Here is a 7,477-nt window from a genome sequence, read left to right as displayed (position 1 = left end):
AATGGAGTTATTATTATTTCTAAGGCAATCAAGGATAAATTGGAAGAAGATAGATTGGTTAGCCATAGTTGGGTTGGCATATTTGTGGTAGTGATCAGTTCCTTCAGCGTGATCAAGTTATGCAAGTAATTTGTGATGGTACGTGTGAGGCTTGTCAGCCGCTGTAATTGATGTTATTCTGAAGTATTCTATTGTTATGGCCTTGTTATCTGTAGGCGGATCCTGGAAGGGTCATGGTGGTTTAGACCACTACTTGAGGATTTGAATGTTCTACGGTTATGAGAATTTACTCGCGCGTAGCTATGGTTCTCTTGGAATGAGTTAAGTAAAAAGTTTCTATATGATGAAATGTTTACCCTAATAGTGGGTTAGGAGTTATGATGAAATTCTGGTACTATCGCATATTGGCTTGTTAGGTGCAGTGAGTGGTATGGAATTTGAAGTGAGGATCAAGGTTGCAGTTCAGTGTTGACAAGGATGTCACGAGCTTGGATGAGCAGAAAAGGAGTTTCAATGTTTAAGGTAAGTTGGTATTGTCTTTAGCGTCACCTAAGATCGGTGTTTTGTGAAAAAGGCTTTGCATCCTGGTTAAGGATTCTTGATCTCTTTTCAGCGTTAGTACGACCGGTGGTTTGGATGTACAGACCTGTTATCTGTCACGGAAGGTTATGGGAGCGTGCCCTATAGGAAGGCCGTATAAGTGTAGCATGTAGTCACTTGATTGATTGAAGAATTTAAACCAAGTATGAAGATTTTGGTGATGACGTTAAATTGAGAATTGATGCCTGGAGGGCACACGGTTTATTAGGTTGCGAACTAGGGAGGATTACTCCGGTTATGATGGTCGTTCTTGTATGTTATGAAAAATGGGGGTGATTATGGACCTTTGAAAGGTTATTAGCATGGTTCAGTGCGACCAGAATCAGCTTGAGTTATGTGGATGGATTTAAATGTGAATGGGCTCTATATCATGCCAAATATGTTAATTTCATCCATGTGGTTCTTATAGAGGAGTAGTCGGGGTGTTATTTTGTCATTAGCTATTTCATGTAATGATGTATTGCGCTGTGTGAGTCGTGAGATGGCTTGGTGAATTTATTATGTGTTGAGGTTTTGTATAGAGATGACACTATATGAGCAGAATGGGTCTTGAGATTCAGGTCGTATATCGCACCTCATTTGTGCTTGAGTTTTGTAGCTTATGGCGCTATATGTCTCCCCAGGGATGGTATTATGCACTTAGCGTGCTTGTGACCGACATTCGATATTTTGTTGTAATGAGCAATCTAGATCGGTGTGTATCTCCTTTTGTGAATTTTATGTATGGATCGGGTGGCACGCCGCCATGGGTATGTTGTTTGGATTAGGTTGCACGTCGCAACAGTGTGATGTTGAGTGCAGTTCCCTGTATCTATTTTTATGTGTTCTGTTTCCTATTTTTCTGAGGAAAGCTCATATTTGCTGTGTGCCCGCATCGCATGTATGATTCGCGAGCGGGTGTCTGTTCAATTATGTTGACCGCGTCGTATGTATGATTCGCGAGCGGGGTAATTGGATTTCCTTTTCAGAGTTCGTTTCCTTTATGTATCATGTTCGAGTTGGTAGCCTATTGGCATATGGTGGCATCATATGAGACTTTTGATCATGTCCGGGGTAGCTTATTGCCCGAGCAGTTTGTACTAGGTGAGACGAGATCATTGGATCTAGGATCATTGCAATCTGATTATATGAAGTACATTAAGGAGCAAGGACCATTATTTGGTTGAAGATGAGGTGATGGTTCCTATTAGGAGTACAGACCCAATGAATTGTTGATTCGGTAGTCGGTTATGAATTTCTACACATCTCTTCTGTCGTGGCGGTATTGTAAGAGTTAGAGCAAGACTTATATATATATCATGAGGTGCATTTGGAACATCAAATTTGTGGAATTTCGACTAATTTGATCAAAGAATGTTATTGTGGTCCTGTGATTAAAGTGGTGCAAGGTACAAATCTGACTAAGGTATGCAGTCACGTCTTGGTGTTGCGTGTAGTTATTGATATGGTGAGCGTATGTAAGAAACATGCCTGGCATAGAATTCCGGATGTTGGAATTGGGCTCTAAGACGTATTTGCTAGAATAAAAAGGGAATATCTTCAGAATTAATCGAGCTAATGCGCTCAACTGAGTTGTAGTAGCAGGAGTAGGTGCATGAGGTGTCAAACAGTGATTTCAGACTACTTCAGTGTAGTTCTCAGCACGTTCGAAGACGAATGTATGTTTAAGTGGGAGAGAATGTAACGACCCGACCAGTCATTTTGAGCTCTAGAGCGTCGTTCAGCAGTTTGAGGCCATGAACAACATCACTTCAGGTATTATGACTTGTGCGCATGGTCGGAATTAAATTCCGAGAAGATCGGAGTTGATTTTGAAAGAGAATTCTCATTTCGGAAAGCTTTAAGTTGAAAGAATTGATTAAGGTTGGATTTTTGAGTAAATAACCTCGGAATCGGGATTCGAAGGTTCCAGCAGGTTCGTATGATGATTTCAGACTTGGGTGTATGTGTGGACTGGGTTTTGGAAGACCCGGGAATGTTTCAGTGCCTATTGTGGAAGTTAGCATTTTTGGAAGAATCTCATAAGTTTGGGTGGAAGTGCATTTCAGGGTTATCAATGTTCGTTTGAGATTCCGAGTTTAGGAATAGATCCGTATGGTTATTCTGGTATTGGGAGCGTGATTGGAAGTGAATTCGGAGGTCCGTAGGTCATTTTGGAGTCATTTGGCTAAAGATAGAAATTTGAAGGTTTTTGAGAAGTTTGACCGGAAGTGGACTTTTTGATATCGGGGTCGGAATTCGATTCTAAAAGTTGAAGTAGGTCTGTAATGTCGAATATGACTTTTGTGCAAAATTTGAGGTCAATCGGACGTGATTTGCTATGTTTAAATATCGAAAGTAGAAGTTTGAAGTTCTAAAGTTCATAAAGCTTGGATTGGAGGTCGATTAATGATTTTAGCGTTGTTTGATATGATTTGAGGCCTCGAGCAAGTCTGTAATGTGTTTTGGGACTGGTTGGTATGATTGGTTGGGATCCTGGGGGCCTCGGATGGATTCCGGGTGGTTAACGGATCGAAATTAGAATTTTGGATAAGGCTGAAGTTGCTGGTTGCTGGTGTAACCGCACCTGCGGCCACAAGTGCGGAGCCGCAGGAGCGGTCATCGTGCCGCAGAAGCGGGTAAAAGTGAAGGGCTCAGAGGCCGCAGGCGCAAAGGAAATCCCGCACCTGCGAGATCGCAAATGCGTCCGGTGCGGCACAGAAGAGGACTGGGGCAGCAGGAGGAGGACTGCAGAAGCGGTATTGTAACCACACATGCGGAACCGCAAAAGAGGCCAAGTGATCGCTGGTATGGAAAGGGCTGGAGGTAGTGAGTGTTTTAATAATCGGGATTTGGCCATTTTCTCTCATATTTTCTTGGCTTGGGCGATTCTTGGAGGGTTTCAAGAGGGAATTTTCATCATCAGCGACAAGGTAAGCTAACCTCACCTATCTTGAGTTAAATATATTGATTGTATGTGGTTTGAGCATGTAAATTGGTAGAAATTTGGGGGTTTGAGGAAAACCTAGAAAAAATTGATATTCTTGGATTTTGACCAGGATTTTGGGTATGAAATTAAGAGAAAAATCATATAGTTGAGTTCGTGAGTTCATGGGTAAACTTTATCTTCGAAAAATTTCGGAATCCGGGCATGTGGGCCTGAGGGCAATTTTGTCAACTTTTCGATCGGGGTTAGGAATTGCTATAAATTGGATTGTAATGAGTAATTGAACATGTATTAATGGATTTGCATAATTATTGGCTAGTTTTGGAGCATGTTGCATCGATTCGAGTCTTCAGAATGGCGTGGAATGCCGGTTATGGACCTTCTGAGCGAGGTGAGTCTTCTTTCTAACCCTGTAAGAGGGAATTGTCCCCATAGGTGAGTTAATTGGTTATGTGCTCCTATTTATGGGGGCTACGTACGCACGAGGTGACGAGAGTACGTGCGTAGCTACTATTATGCTATTGTCCGGGTAGTCTAGGACCCAAAAGCATGTTGTACTTGGAAATATTTGTAATCCTATTGGTGGTTTGAATTGCTTAAATTCTATCAAATTGGTAAATGAATTTCTAAAAGGATTAAACTTCACTTTTCTTAAATCGTTAAAGAAGGAGAATTTGGATTTTTCCTTGGATAGTTGTGTCACGACCCAGAATTCCCACCCTAAAGAGTCGTGATGGCGTCTGTCACACCTCCTTTTTACACACCCGAAGGTAGTATAAGGGAGTTTTTCCAATTTAAGTGACATTATTCGAAATGGGATTAATTATTCATTCAGAGTCGCCACTTGGGATGGTTTGTTTTCTGTTGTCCCAAGTCACCGGTTTATTTAAAATCCCAAATCGAGGAAAATTCGACTTTCCTTGTGAAGTCTGCCAACCAGAAAGTCTGGATTCGGAATTCTGTTAATCTGGGGGAAGGTGTTAGGCACCTCCGGATTCCGTGGTTCTAGCATGGTCGCTTAAACTATTATAATTGGCCTGTTATCTGATTTTAATACATGTTTTAGCCTATGGTATATTTTAAGATTTAATAACCGCTATTAATTAATTTTAAAGACGATTTAACGTCGTCTAAAATATGTCTTTCGACCGTGCCACATGAAATGCACCTGCAATCCGAAACACATTTTATTCGACGTTATTATGATTTGGATTTGGGTCACATGAAATGCGCACCTGAGTTTACGAAGGTAATATTATTGAAATAACGCGCCTAAAGCAATTGCGCGTTATTAACTTTGCGAGGGCCATGAAAATTTGCTAAATGGCACGCCTCGAATTCTAAGGATTTTAAAAGAAATAATTAAGTGAGGGCCACACGTTTGAGATTTTATTTGGCGCGGTGCACCTCAATTCCATTTTAAAAAGGTATTCAAACTAATGTTTGGAGGGCCATAGACTATTCGTGTTACTAATATGGCTCACCTCCACTGACTACAATAATTAAATACGGCTTAAATAAATTGCAACTATTCCTAAATTGATGCCCAAATTCAGATTTTTCAAATCGAGAGGCTGCCCAAATGCAATGGTTTTCCTTTCAACTTAAAATGATTTCGATACTCAAGCCCAAAAGGAGCCCAAATATTGGCGAGCACAGGTTGCAGGCGGAGAACTCGGAATCGAGCCCCAATGGAGGCAAGCAGGTGTGCAACCCAAACAGACGTGCCTATTGTGTTATTCATCACTTGACAAAAGCAAACCATTTAATATTACACCTTGCTATCAATTCCTAGTTTTACTTTAGGCACTGTTACCATCACCCATAAAACAAACTTGTACAATCATCGATGTAACATGGCAAACATTAGACTTATATCCATAATTAATTGACCTCACACGTACAAAGAACTCAGCATAGAACTCACAGGTTTTTAAATCTGATTTTAAAACTACAATTACACCTACTGCCCTTCGAACATTTGAAAACTTATGGACATCACTAAGCTAAAATGAGTAAGATCAGTGCATAAGTCGACTTTTGAAGTAACCCGGACCCTTTTACTACTTAAGAAACAATCAGCTATCCATTGCATGATCACAACACTATTTAAATACAACAAAACATGTTATGACAGTCCAAATGAATTATATAATAGGAAGAGATCTAACACAGTCTACACTATTTAGCATGATGGAATGTAGAATGTAAGTACTGATTCTATTACACCAGTTATACATCAAGTTTCCATAGTAGTTCAGAATCAGATTCAGTGGTAAAAAATTCAATGATCACCTAGCTATAATATACTCAATAGAAGATTGAATTCCATACTAAACACAGACCAAATATAGCTCTTGAGAGTGTGCTGTTAGTAGCGAATCAAACACAATGCATCAAACGAATCATAACAAGGGAATTCAAAAAGACGAGAAAATGAAACTATGAACTAGAGAGTTGATGCTATGCTTCAAACTTCTATTTTCCATTTCAATCTTCAATTCGAGCCTCACATTATGTAGGATTCATAAACATGAACCTGAATATAGTAAAATAAACCAAAAAACAAAGCTTGAGATCAGGGAAGCAGCAACAGCAAAACAGAACCCAGATTTCAACAATAAAACAATAGAACCAAACAGCAACACTTAAACCAAGCTTTTAAACATCCAAAACTCAATCCATTTCAACCCAAATGCAAGAATTTGTCATTTCAAGTAATGTTGACTGAGCAATGAAAGATCAAAAGCTGAAGCCAAGTGAGATTTGAGTAATTTTTAAACAAAGGAAAATGCAGAATCTTCAGTGTTATATCAGAATTTTACTCAAAAAATGCTCAGTCATTTTCTTTTCAGTCTTTTTTTTAAGCTCTCCAAAATCTGACTTCAACCTCAAGTAATGATGCCTTTATAGGCAAGCTATTAGGGCAACTAAAAGAAATTAAATTTGCATTTAGACCCTCTTGGAATTTTGGTTTTTGCTTAGAAATCCCTAGGTTAAAACTCAAATTTTTAGAATAGTCCCAAAGGCCAGTTTCTAAGAAGCTTCCCAAGTTAGTTACATCAGATTCCCTAACTTAGATTTCCTAAATTAACACCCAGACCCTCTGTTTTTACCTTAGGAAACCAAATGGGTCGAATTGACCCAATAGCTCAACCAGATCTATGCTCAGATTCAACCCAAGAAACCAAATAGACCCCTTGAGGTGAAGTCCAAACCGGCCTCAAAGCCCAAGCAGCAAAGCTAAACTATATCAAATCAGTAAACAAACAGACGGAAGATACTTAAGGATTTCGAAAACTAAAACCTAGACTAATTGACTGATTAATACGGAATTAACTAAGCTAACCAATTAAAATAAACATAATTAACTAAACTATGATACCAAAATAATATGGCAAAATCAGAAATTTAAACCTAAAACTAAACGAGTGAACAAACAAAATCAAGCGCAGCTTTTAAAAATTGAAAGAAAAACTAAAAAATATGAACAAAAATAAATATGACCAAACAAATTAACCTAAAAGGAAAAACCAGGTTCGAAACCATTCAGAATTTTGGTCAGAAGATAGACTCAAATAAACAGAGAAGAAAAGAAGAAGAATAAGAGGTAAGACAACAAAAATGGACAGAAAAAATAAAGAAAACTTACCGACTAAACTCGAAACCAAAACTGGACTCCTTGATTTAAACAAAACCGATGCTAATCACTTGTTCTTTATGAAGAACAAACAAAGAGCATTAATTTTACGTTAAATCCGACTTCTGAACACAAGAAAAACGGAGGCTTAGGTCATGCATGCCACAGATCTGAGGGCAAAGCGATTTGAGGTTTAGGGCTCCAGCTTTGATTTGAAATTCGACGAGATGTAGGAGGATTCGAAGGAAATGGCTTTGAGCCTTGGAAAGAGGGAACTGTGAGGGTCTTATGGTGTAAATCAGGGATGGATT

Source organism: Nicotiana sylvestris, chromosome 6 (assembly GCF_000393655.2).
Source record: "Nicotiana sylvestris chromosome 6, ASM39365v2, whole genome shotgun sequence".
Lineage (NCBI taxonomy): Eukaryota > Viridiplantae > Streptophyta > Magnoliopsida > Solanales > Solanaceae > Nicotiana > Nicotiana sylvestris.
The sequence above is the reverse complement of the archived record's forward strand: the minus strand, read 5'-3'. Positions refer to the sequence as shown.